This window comes from Cucurbita pepo, chromosome 10, assembly GCF_057944985.1.
Source record: "Cucurbita pepo subsp. pepo isolate OVF chromosome 10, ASM5794498v1, whole genome shotgun sequence".
Classification (NCBI taxonomy): Eukaryota; Viridiplantae; Streptophyta; class Magnoliopsida; order Cucurbitales; family Cucurbitaceae; genus Cucurbita; species Cucurbita pepo.
This window is the reverse complement of record NC_141807.1, coordinates 11,568,717-11,582,811: the sequence shown is the minus strand read 5'-3', so window position 1 is coordinate 11,582,811 and position 14,095 is coordinate 11,568,717. Positions and strand designations below refer to the sequence as shown.

Here is a 14,095-nt window from a genome sequence, read left to right as displayed (position 1 = left end):
AAGAATACCACATCAAGGTGACAGGATTCAAGCCTATGGCTCTCTGAAACTTCTTCATCGGTTATTTGGGCGCATCTTTCTTAAAATGATTGTGACGACAAATGACCTATGTGACGACAGCGGACAACATGTCTGCCTTCCTAACAACGGATGGACTACGGGGCTTTGCACTTCGGCCCTGAGAATACCACATCAAGGTGACAGGATTCGAACCTATGGCTCTCTGAAACTTCATCGGTTATTTGGGCGCATCTTTCTTAAAAGGATTGTGACGACAGATGACCTATGTGACGACAGCAGACAACATGCCTGCCTTCCTGACCACGGATAGACTACGGGGCTTTGCACTTCGGCCCCTAAGAATACCACATCAAGGTGACAGGATTCAAACCTATGGCTCTCTGAAACTTCTTTATCGGTTATTTGGGCGCATCTTCCTTAAAAGGATTGTGACAACAGATGATCTATTTGACGACAGCGGACAACATAATGAAAAGTTCGGATTGTGACAACAGATGATCTATGTTCGGATTGTGACAACAGATGATCTATTTGATGACAGCGGACAACATAATGAAAAGTTCTATTTGACGACAGCGGACAAGATAATGAAAAGTTCCTAGAAAGAATACAATAGAACAATTCATTTTGATATAATATTGTTGGGGGCATTTTGAGAAACGAACTTGAGACCTCTCACACCCAAAACAATAATCATACCACTTAGACCAAATGCCTTTGTAGTAAATTTATAATTCTTAGTATTTTCCGTGCCTCAATATATGAAAAATTTATAGAAGTTGAAGGTGCATTGCCACACATTCCTTTGGGTTAGCTCCATTGATAACTATTTTATTTTTTTTGTTTTTTTTTATTTAAAAATTGTGCTTTTTTTCTTTTGGAGGGGCATTTCGAGAATGGAACTCGAGACCTCTTGCACCCAAAGCAAGAATCATACCACTAGACCAAATGCCCTTATTAATGACTATATATTAAGTTGTTTATGGAATGTATCATCATTATTTCATTTATTTTCTTTGTTAATGAAATCCATGAGAAATTATTATTATATCTTTTAGATCTAGATCGCTGTTAAAATTATTTACATAGGGTTTGCGATAATTACTGTAAAGAGAAGAAAAAAGAATAGAAGTTATTTAAAGAATAAAAGTTAATTAAAGAATATAAGTTAATTAAAGAATAGGAGTTAATTAAAAAATAGAAGTTAATTACTGTAGAGAGAAGAAAAAATAATATAATTAGAGAAGAAAAAAGAATAGAAGTTATTTTTATTTTCTAGAAGTTAATTACGGTAGAGAGAGAAGAAAAAAGAATAGAATTACTGTAGAGAGAAAAAAAAGAATAGAAGTTATTTTGGAGTTTTCTCGTGTAAGTTTTAGTTTGATAGTTCCATAGGAAGTTATTTTGGAGTTTTCTCGTGTAAGTTTTAGTTTGATAGTTCCATAGTTGAAGTTATTTTGGAGTTTTCTCGTGTAAGTTTTAGTTTGATAGTTCCATAGTTGAAGTTATTTTGGAGTTTTGTCGTGTAAGTTTTAGTTTGATAGTTCCATAGTTGAAGTTATTTTGGAGTTTTGTCGTGTAAGTTTTAGTTTGATAGTTCCATAGTTGAAGTTATTTTGGAGTTTTGTCGTGTAAGTTTTAGTTTGATAGTTCCATAGTTGAAGTTATTTTGGAGTTTTGTCGTGTAAGTTTTAGTTTGATAGTTCCATAGTTGAAGTAATTTTGGAGTTTTCTCGTGTAAGTTTTAGTTTGATAGTTCCATAGTTCCATTTGAGACATATATTACACAAGTAAATGATATTAAGAGCATTATCATTAAATGATAATATACTAGGTTGAGACATATATCGTGGAGTACACAAGTAAATGATATTAAAAAACAGAATTATCATTAATTGATGAGAATTGAAATTGGGACCTCTCGCATCCTAAGCGAGAATCATACCACTAGACCAAATGTCCTTTCTAAAAAAAATGCAACATTTTTAACTCCTACTCAATATATTTTTTTCTCTCAAGTTTGAAATTTATTTTTTTGATCGGTTGTTGGATTATAAAACAAAAAGTTGATGGTCTAGTATTTTACTTGTAAGTAAGGCTTGTAATATTGAATTGTTCTAATATGCAAGTGTTATCAAATAAACTACAACCCAACAAATGAATCAAACTAATCAGTTTGGGTTGGGTTGGATTTATTCGGCTCAGTTCATCAGTTTGTTTGATTTAATTCTTCTATTTTGCTTCGTATGACAAGAAAATGAAGTTGTATTGAATGTACCATAGTTTGATTTATGACAAACTCATATGAAATATAATTGCATTAATAGTACTATTCTAGTTTCTATCTCGTTCACCACAACTATTCTCGTTTTTGTTTGAAGGCTATAATTTTCATCTATGTTGTATGGCAATAAAATTTGTTTAGATGAAATTTTAGTTAAAGTTATTAGGAATAAGAGGGAGAAAGAAATTTTCTTTAAAACAATAAATAGACCCAAGTTCATCTTTCTTGATGTCTAATTGTGATTTTGCAAAAAACTTAACTAATATGAAATATCGAGGTAAATCAAGAATATATCCTAGACGTCATTCAAGATGACAATAAAATTGAGTTAAATTGAACGCAGTTTTAGTTTCATGTTTAGTAGGTTCAAGATGAAGTATAATTGTATAATGATATTAAAGAGAAATTCGTGTTTTATTAGAAGAGACCAACTTCATTTAAGGTACTAGGAGTTTAAACTACTTCCATTGTAATTTCAATCACTCCACAATGATTACAAATTTAGGGTTGGCTAATTGGACATCAATTATCAACTTTAGGTTATAATTTAGGTAGTAGCCATTATAATATTGATAACTCTCTAAAAGTAGAGTTATATCAAGTCTTTTTATAGTTTATATTGCACCCTTATTCACAATTTTCTCATTTATTACCCATTTATTCTACTTAGTGAGCATGAAATCGTTTATTGCGGTCTAACATGAAAAAAAATATGATTTGGCATAAATCGATCTTAATTGTATATTTAGTTGAGTTATATGGTAAAATTTCAGACATTTATGCTAAACCATGTGAGAGTAGCAAATTTGGAAACAAATGGGGGATGACATGAAAATTTTAAATCCACATCATCCTATGTTGATTACTTATTTCTTTTCAGCCCTAAAGGGAACCCATGCTCAATATAAAAGGGAAAGGAAGACCAAGAGGAGAGGAGACACATTTTGGGGAGAAAATCGAATTACACAGCAGCAGCCTCTACTGTGAAACTAGAGAAGAAGAAGAAAACACTAATCCAGCAGCTGTTGACAGCAGAAAGAAAAGGAGACCAACAAGGATTGATTAGGGCAAAGAGGTGGACGTGAGAGCTCAAGAGAAGGAAACTTCCATTGAAGAACGGCAACAAACCGGGATAACTCTCTATTTCCTTAGGGGCACTATGGTCATTTTACACTGTTTCTTGGTTTACCTACTTATTCTTATCCAATGACCACCAAATTTCATATCTGACCGCAACATACTATAATATGCTCAGTATTAAAATTTGATAGGCAGCGGAGCTCATATAGTGGGTTATTTTAACGTTACTTAAATCTCGAGCTATTTGATCGGTTCAGGGTCTTAACTCACGGTTCTTTGGGTTTTTCTTTCATATATCCTTAATTCATACTTGGTTTAGGGTTCATATGAAAATCCAAGCGATTTCTATAAGTATTTCTTAACAAAAAGTCCAAGGTGGCTACTTGCCTCGTCGTCGACGTTTGGGACGTCCATTCTTGAGCTTCCAGTATCTAAATTACTTCAAAATTTCCTTCCACGTACTCCTTATTGTGTCTAGTTTCTGAAACCATAAGATTTTCTATGAGAATCGGTCTGGAATGGGGTTAAAATTGAGAAAACTCGAGAAAAGGTCAAATTTTGAGTTTACTTGGACAGTTCAGTTGAATTGGCCATATCATCGTTTTCTTCCTCTAAACAGGAAGAAGATGCGCATTTTTCAAGTCGCCGCCATCTGAAACTCGGCCTGTACAGCCACATTTAAAGCGTTTCTCTCCTCGATTTCTTCGTGAAACTTAAAGATGGGTATTACAAGGAAGGGCTAGGGATTGATTTGATACCTTCTCGTGGATCGTAGCCTAAGATATTCGCTTCTAAAGTTCATCCAAAAATCTGATTTATCGCTAGAGATAAAACAAAGAATTTCTTATTAGGTAGCCAATTCTAGGGGTTTCAAGGCCCTATTTCTTCATCGAACCTCTTCCATATCCTTTCTTCAAGCTAAAGGAATTGGTTTGGAGGAACGTCTTTGAATATAAGACGTTAATTTCCAAAAATCATTCTCGGTATGCAACTCACTCGAAACGCCAGATTTTTCGATCTCTTGGGTAGCTTATTTTACAATGTTTCCTCTCTCGATTTCTTCATCAAGTTTACTCAACTTCTTCCTCTGAAGCTAGAGTATCCTTAATTTTAAGGAAAAGAGATCGTAGATAGAAATTCGACTCTTATCCCCAATTTAATTTCGAAACCTATTTCCTTCAATTCGACACGCTCTCGAGGTTCCTTTTCTTTGTGTTCTTCTATGGAAGCATTCCTTGGAGGTGTAGAAACTGATTGGAATCATTCTTGCTCGACGAATCATTATGTATCCTAGGATTGGATTTTCAAGTTTTTCTTGAAATTCTTCGATGGTTGATTGAATTGGGGGAATGGTTTCTAGGCTCTTTCAGCACTATATTCCTTCATAAAACTTGTGGGTAATCTTGTTGAGAAAGGGTAGGAATAAGTTTGAAGAGAAATGGTGGAGGATTGCTCTCAAATTTGGAAGAAATCTTAGAGTAGGAGACCCATAATCTAAACGCTTATTGCCCTCGATTGGGGGATCGACCTTTCTCGATTCTTATTCCGTATTGTTGCTCCTACTTCAGACTTTATAGGAGGAGCTTAAACCGACATTGAGAGCTCCAGATTCTTCGTTATTTAGAGATCGAACTTTCTGGATAATTTTTCGGAGATATCAACTCCGATCATAGCCTTACCGACCTTGGCTTTGAATACTAGTCGTTGGATATGATGATCCGTGCGTGTTCGTTCTAGATCATATCAAATTTTGGAGGAGATCCGACGGTTGAAATTTGTGTTCGAAGGATTTTGCTCGGATGGTCACGGTAGATGCTCTGATTCTAATTAGAGTGGCATTTCTGTAATTATCCATTCTTCTACGGGTATTGTGGTAATTTGCCACTTTCTGAATATTTTATTATTATTTTTCTCGAAAAATCCATAATTTTTCTACAAATTCCTCATCCTTTTTTTTATCATTTTTCGCTTATTTTGAATCTAGAAAAGAACAAAACATACTAGATTAAAAATAGAGGTTAGTCCATGGCCCACACTCCAAAGTCCACTATCATCCACCAAACTCTTAGTTACTTGAAAAAAAATGATAAACTTGGAGTGAGTAAAACTTAGTAAGTAGCCTACTCGTAGGTTCTTAATCACGACCTTAATCTAGGATATTATTTCTTGTTATGTTTTCAGGATCTTAGAACTTAGAGGTCATCGTGTCATGTATCATATACTGATCCTGAAAACCTTCCGCTAAAATAACCTTCAATTTTCTCCCCATGAACACATGAGTGGTGTCGTCATAATCATGTAATCCTACTGGTAAATCGTGGTGCAGGACATCTCGTTTAGCTGATGGGAAAGGTAGGCCTATCATAACATCCAGCTCATGATACATATTGCAGGACATCCTACCTAAAGAGGAATAGGGGCCTTTTATTACACATCGTAATGCAGATAATGGTTACTTATGGGTATGGATCCTAGCAACTTATTTAGCATGTTATTCACATAGTTCTAGGTACTTGGTACATGGATTATTGATGAACCTAGGTTTCTACATAATGTCATGGGATAGGCTTTAGGAGTTGAGGTTTTAGCTTAGGAAAACATTAGAGGGTAACTTAACGTGGACTAATTCGTGTGAAAACCTACTAGCACTTTGAGGACCTCTTTCCTTCACCAAACTTATGGGTAAACTTATTTAGAAGGTGCAGGAACAAGTTTGGAAATGAATAGTGGACTATAGTTCTCGAATTCTAGGTAAACCCATGAACACGATACCCTAAAACAAAAAACTTGTATCTCTCGATTGGGTACTCAATTAAGCTTGCTTCTTGTCCCTAATAGTCTACCCTTATTCATAATTTATAGATGGATTTTCCACTACCATTGAAACGTCTAGAATTTCTATAATTTCATTCTTGATTTTTCTGAATTTTCTGCCAGAAAAGTCTTCTCCGATCGGAGCCTTCCTTTTTTAAGCAACTTGTAATTCTTATTCTATAAAAAATTTAATGATTCGGAAAGTTTATACAAATTAGAAAAAGTACCATTTTCTCAATGTTTTTTCAATTTTACTTGTTCTTTACTTCTAGATAGAACCTAGTAGGGATTATACACGGTCTCTTATTAGAGACCTTGAGTGTTGCAAATTCTCCTCTCCTTTGAAAACTTTCAGTCATCGAAAGTGTTTATTCTAAAATAGGTCAAGGTACAAGGTTCTTATTTGCCTTCTGTTTCCCAAGTGGCTTCTTTTACCCTGTGATTCTTCCATAGGACCTTAACCAGAGAGATTTCCTTGTTTCTCAATCATTTGACTTTCTTATCTATTATTTGAATCGGGTTTTCTTTATACGTTAGGTCATCTCTCAAGAAGAGAGTTTCATGAGCCAGTACGTGCGAACAATCTAGGGTATACTTCCGTAGTATGGATACATGAAAGATATTATGTACTGCAGACAAGTTTGGGCATTGCCCGATTCTATAGGCCACAGATCCAATCCTTTCTAATATCTCAAAGGGACGGATAAACCTAGGGCTTAGCTTCCCCTTTTTACCCTACCTTAGCACCCCTCTCATGGGGTGCTACCTTTAGGAATATATGATCCCCTACCTACGATTCCATGTCCTTGCGCCTTAGGTCTGCATAGCTTTTCTCTCGGCTTTGTGCGGTTTGTATCCTAGCTTTAATCTTCTGGACTGCGGCGTTGGTACTTTGCACCAACTCTGGCCCAATAGTTGTCGTTTGCCCCCATTCATCCCAAAAGATAAGGGATCGAAATCTTCGTCCATAGAGAACCTCGTATGTGGCCATTTGTATGGTGGCTTGGCAAGTATTATTATAAGTGAATTTCATAAGGGGTAGGTACTTATCCGAGCTTCCTGCAAAATCCATCACATATACCCTCAACATGTCTTCCAGTATTTGCTTGAGCATTTCTGTTTGACCATCTGTTTATGGGTGGAATGTCGTACTATAACTGCGTACCCAATGCCTTGGAAAATTTTAAATCTGGCATCTCAATCTAATACTATTGCCTTTTGTTGAATTTCCAGAAGCGTACCCAATACCTTTACTGATAAATATTCATTTTTAATGTTAGCAAGAGTAGCTCAGTTGGGAGATTGTTAGACTGAAGATTTGAAGGTCACACGTGTTTTATCCACGTTCAACGCACCTAATACAATTTTATTACCTGACTATACAATCTAAAAACATAACTTGCTTATTCAATTTAAAATTAGTGATTATTTCTTTTTTAACTATAATGAATTAGCAGAAATACCTTTACTTATGAATTTTCATTTTTAATATTAGCAGGGATAACTTTGTCGAGAGAGCGTCAGACTGAAGATTTGAAGGTCACGTGTTTGATCTCCACGTTCATCGCACCTGATTCTAGTTGCATAACCCGACTATTTAATCTAAAATTAGTCATTATTCCTTTCTGAAATCTCAATGAATTATCGGAAATACCTAACATGTTCTAGTTCACCGCACCTTATAGTTGGATAACTTGAATATCTTATTAAAAATTAGTGATTATTTCTATTTAAAATTTCAATGAATTAGCGAACCTTTACTAATGAATTTTCATTTTTAATGTTAGTGTGGATAGCTCAGTTGAGATAGCGTTAGATTGAAGATCTAAAGGTCTCGGGTTCAATCCATGTTCACTACACATGGTTCACGGTGCATAATTTGACTAGGTTCAATCCATGTTCACTACACATGGTTCACGGTGCATAATTTGACTATTCAATCTAAAATTAGTGATTATTTCTTTCTAACATTTCAATTAATTAATGGAAATACCTTTACTTAAAACTTAAAAACTTTCATTTTTAATGTTAGCGGGGATAGCTCAGTTTGGAGAGTGTCAGATTTAAGATTTGAAGGTCACGTGTTCGATCTCCACGTTCACCGGACCTGTTTCTTTTTACATAACCTGACTATTCAATAAAAAATTAGTCATTATTTCTTTTTAAAATCTCAATGAATCAGCGAAAATACCTTTACTGATGAATTTTCATTTCTAATGATTGTGGAGATAGCTCAGTTGGGAGAGCGTCAAACTGAAGATCTGAAGGTCACATGTTCGATCCACGTTCACCGCACTTTGTTCAGGTTGTATAATTTGACTATTCTTTCTAAAATTAGTGATTATTTATGTTTAAAATATAATGAAATAGTGGAAATACCTTTGCTTATGAATTTTCAATTTTAATATTAGCATTTTCAATTTTAATATTAGCGTGTATTTATGTTTAAAATATAATGAAATAGTGGAAATACCTTTGCTTATGAATTTTCAATTTTAATATTAGCATTTTCAATTTTAATATTAGCGTGGATAGCTCAGGGAGAGCGTCATATTGAAGATTTAAAGGTAACCCTTAATCCACGTTCACTGCATTAGCGATTATTTCTTTTTGAATTTTTAATTTTAATATTAGCGTGGATAGCTCAGGGAGAGTAAGTTGCATAACTTTACTATTCAATCTAAAACATGTGATTATTTATTTTTTATGTTATCTAGGATGGCTTAGTTGGGAGAGCATCAGATTGATTATTGGAAGGTCTTGTGTTCAATCTACATTCATCGCACCTTATAGTTTTATGAATTTTTAGTTTTAATGTTAGCGGGGATAGCTCAGATGAATTTTGATTTTTAATGTTAGCGGGGATAGCTTAGTTTGGACTTAATATCTGAAGGTTACATGTTTAATCCACGTTCACCGCACTTGGTTTACGTTGCATATAAAATAAACTAGTTATTATTTATTTTTAAAATTTCAACGAATAATGAATTAGCAAAAATACCTTTACACATGAATTTTGATTTTTAGTGTTAGCGGGGATAGCTTAGTTCGGACTGAATATCTGAAGGTTACATGTTTAATCCACGTTCACCGCACTTGGTTTACGTTGCATAAGTTCATTAAGTTGCATAACTTTATTCAATCTAAAATTAGTGATTATTTCTTTTTAAAATATAATGAATTAGCGAAAATGCCTTTACTTATGATTTTTTTTTTCAAATATTAGCGAAGATAACTTAGTTTTGAGTGCGTCAGACTGAAAATGTGAAGGTCACGTGTTCGATCCACGTTCACCGCACCTGATTCAAGTCACATCATTTCACTCGTGACTCTTCAATTTAAAATTAGTGATTATTTCCTTTTAAAATATCAATGAATTAGCTAAATACTTTACTAATGAGTTTTCATTTTCAATGTTAGCCAGGATAGCTTCGTTGGGAGAGCGTCACTAAAGATCTCAAGGTCATGTGTTTGATCCACGTTCACTGCACCATATTCAAGTTGACTAAGTTGCATAACCTCGCTATTCAATCTAAAATTAGTGATTATTTCTTTTTAAAATCTCGATGAAGTAGTGAAAATATCTTATTAACCGATGAATTATTATTTTTAATGTTAGCGGGGATAACTCAGTTTGCAGAGCGTTCAAGTTGACAAAGTTGCATAACCTCGCTATTCAATCTAAAATTAGTGATTATTTCTTTTTAAAATCTCAATGAAGTAGTGAAAATATCTTAACCGATGAATTTTTATTTTTAATGTTAGTGGGGATAGCTCAGTTTTGAGAGCGTCACTGAAGATCTGAAAGTCACGTGAGAGCATCACTGAAGATCTGAAAGTCACGTGAGAGCATCACTGAAGATCTGAAAGTCACGTGTTTGATCCACGTTCACCGCACCTAATTCAAGTTGACTAACTTGTATAACCTAAATATTCAATCTAAAATTAGTGATTATTTCTTTTTGATTTTACTTGACTATTTAATTTAAATTTAGTGATTATTTTTTTTAAAAATGTCAGAATTTTCATTTTCAACGTTTCAGAATTTTCCTTCTAAAATTACTTGAAGGTCAGGTGTTGTTCGACCTTCACCAAACCTGATTCAAGTAATATAACTTACTATCTTATCTAAATTTAGAGATGATTTCTTTTTAAAATTTCAATGAGTTAGGTTTAATAATTTTACTGATGAATTTTCATTTTAATATTAGCGTGGATAGCTCAATTGGGAGTGCGTTTGTAGATAGCATGGATTCCTAATTCTTTATTTGACTATAAATGCTCTATAAGACATTTAGTAAAATGACTCATTTTATTGCATGGAACAATAAAATTGATCTTCCCTTAGAATTGTCAATACATTCTACTTTCAATGTTGCTAAGTTGAGTCCTTCTGATGTAGGTGATGATTTTTCTTATTTGAGGATGAATCCTAAAGAGAGGGATGATGATAAGAATCACAGTGTACATTCTACTTTCAATGTTGTTGAGTTGAGTCCTTTTGATGTAGGTGATGATTTTTCTGATTCGAGGACGAATCCTTTTGAAGAGGGGGATGATGATAAGAATCACGGTGTTCCAACTGGACCTATTACACAACCCAAGGCCAGGAAGATTAAGCAAGCATTCATACTTCATCAGTATGGATAGGCTAGGTTCAACCATCATTTCATGTGTGACAAGCTGAGTCGTTTGAGTTAAGACCATTTAGAGATTCAAAAGTAAATATTTGCATGGTTGAAGTAGCGGATGAAGTTGCAAGCATCATTTCATGAGTGGTTAGAAAACTTTATTTCTTATTTTAATTTCATAAAGTTTGTAATACTCAAATTGACTTCGTCTTCTGTGGAGATCTAAAAGGATCGAGATTAAATCACGGCCACTAACTTCTTTTGTGGGGAGACTATAAATACCCACACATTATTATGTAAAAGCATATTTGTGATCAATGAAATTGATCTCTCAAGTTGAGATGATCCCTCGTGTAGAAATTCGAGCATATCTTTGTCATTTCTAATTTTTATGCAATTCTTGTGGTAGATTGCATCTGAGTCATTCAATCAAGCCTTGATCAAGTTCGATTGTGGAGTGACTCGATTTAGAAAAAGGTTCCATAATCTAATTCTAGCTTTATCTCTTGGTTGATCCAAATTTTGTATAAGAAGGAGCGTCGATTGCATCGATTCCATCAACAGTCTTCCCATGAGTTTATGGTGCATGACCCATTTTTTATACCATTCACCTTCGAGCGCCACCATAGTTTTGCATCGTCCATGAGATGCATTGCGACCAACGTAACTCTTAGGTCCTATGAGCAAGTTCAAGTAACCTTCAAGTATTGTTCTACGTCAAAAATAAAGCTTTTTAATTCCTTAGCATCCCCGTTTCCATTTAAGGGGTTGTGTTCTTGGATTTTAAGTTTGTTAAGCCCACATGAACGTAGCTTGAGGTGTGGTTCTCTACAGCCCAACTTGCCAAAATCACTCGGGTGCTCATCAACCATGATGTCGTTCAACAAGAGAGACCTCGAAAACGACTGGATTATCGCATTAACCATTTGAATCACCTGCTCATCTCAACCATGACGTCGTTCAACAAGAGAGACCTCGAAAATGACTGGATTATCGCATTAACCATTTGAATTACCTGCTCATCTCAACCACGATGTCGTTCAACAAGAGAGACCTCGAAAACGACTGGATTATCGCATTAACCATTTGAAATTGAACAAAATATCTATAACATAACTCTAACAAGGGTACGAAGTTCATAAAAGTCTTTTTAGTCTAAGATAGAAACTGTAAAATAAAATGAAATAAGAAAATAATATTCCATTGCTGGGAATCGAACCCGGGTCTCCTGGGTGAAAGCCAAATATCCTTACGGCTGGATGACAATAGATTTTTAATGTAGATGTCCTGAAGTCTTTTGTCAGATCGCTGAAGAGTTTTAGCATGATCTTTTGCTTAATGTCTAACTCTTCGACACGTCCTTCCCTGTGTGTTAGAGTTCTTAGGGCTACCACGACGTTTCAAGATGTTCGATTGTGTGGCTCTTTCTTCAAAAGAGTCAATATAAAATGTTAGGTCCTTGATTGGCAACCCATCCAGGGGAGTGTCGATTACATCGATTCCATCAACGATCATCCCATGAGTTTATGGTTCATGACCCATTTTTTATACCATTAACCTTCGAGAACTACCATAGTTTTGCATCGTCCATGAGATGCATTGCGGCTAACGTAACTCTCAGGTCGTATGAGAAAGTTCCTGTAGCCCTCAACTCTCAGGTCGTATGATAGAGTTCTTAGAGCTACCGTGACATTTCGAGGTGTTCAATTGTGTGGCTTTTTCTTCAAAAGAGTCAACATCAAACGTCAGGTCTTTAATTGGCAACCGATCAAGGGGAGCGTTGATTGCATCGATTCCATCAACGGTCTTCCCATGAGTTATGGTGCATGACCCATTTTTTATATCATCCACCTTCGAGCGCCACCGTCCATGAGATGCATTGTGGCCAACGTAACTCTTAGGTTCTATGAGCAAGTTCCTGTAACCTTCAAGTATTGTTCTAGGTCACAAATAAAGCTTTTTAATTCCTTAGCATCCTGGTTCCCATTTAAGGGTTTGTGTTTTTGGATTTTCAGTTTGTTAAGCCCAACATGAGCATGGCTTGGGGTGCGGTTCTCTACGACCCTCCTTGTCAAACTCACTCTGGTGCTCATCTCAGTCATCTCAGCCATGATGGCGTTCAACAAAAGAGACCTTGAAAATGATCGGATTATTACATTAACCATTTGAATGACCTCAACCTCACTTGTTGAAATTGAACCAAATATCTATGACATAACACTATTAAAGGTTCAAAGTTCATAAAAGTTTTTTAAATCTAAGATACTATTGAACTTGACCATTATAGTGCCTCTCAAACCAAGTTCATAAAAGTCTTTGGAATTTAAGATACTATTGAACTCATCCATTATAGTGCTTCTCAAACCTAGGTAAAGTTTAAATATAATTGGTGACAAAAGATGAAACTATAAAATAAACGAAATAAGAACATAAAATTTCATTTTCGAGAATCAAACTTGGGTCTCCTCGATGAAAGCCAGATCTTCTGTGTAATGTCTAACTCTTCGACACGCTTTTTTTTATGTGTGTGATAGAGTTCTCAAAGATATCGCCACGTTTCTTGTTGTTTGATCATGTGGCTCTTTCTTCAAAAGAGTCAACATCAAACATTAGGTCTTTGATTGGAAACCCATACAGGGGAGCGTCGATTGCTTCAATTCCATCAACGGTCTTTCCATGATTTTTTGGTGCATGACCAGTTTTTTATACAATTCACCTTCAAGCGCCACCATAGTTTTGCATCGTCTATGAGATGCATTGTAGGCCAATGTAACTCTCATGTCCTCTAAGCAAGTTCCTATAGTCTTGAAGTATAATATCAAAACATATTAACGTATTTGATATGTTAAATATTAAAATAATTGATGTGTATCATAAACATTAAATAAAAATATATATTTGAAATTTCAATGAGATTCATATTAATTAAACATATATTATGATATTCTACGACATTTTAATATTATTGAAATAAGATATTATATCTTAATGTATTAGGTATTAAAATATATAATTTGACAAAAAATTATCACAAGTTCACTTTAAATAGAACCCTAGGGTTAAGTCAAAAAGCATCGAACACTAAATACTGTGACATTTTAGGTGATATTTTGCAGAGGAAGCTGATAAGGTCTTCAAAGAGCATGTGGTCATGTCTGGCATTTTAGGTTAACAACAGGTGAAAAGAAACCAGAAATTCTGATACTGGTAATTAACTACAAACCTCTGAATAAGGTTTTAGAATAAATAAGATATCCAATCCAAA

General features: G+C 34.7%; 1 non-coding gene across 1 annotated transcript; it reads right to left on the bottom strand.

Annotated features, from left to right (window-relative positions):
- Positions 1–903: 903 nt before the first annotated feature.
- Positions 904–975, bottom strand: TRNAP-UGG (transfer RNA proline (anticodon UGG)). Its single transcript has one exon. It is a non-coding gene; the product is annotated as a tRNA-Pro (tRNA).
- Between the last annotated feature and the right edge of the window lie 13,120 nt (positions 976–14,095).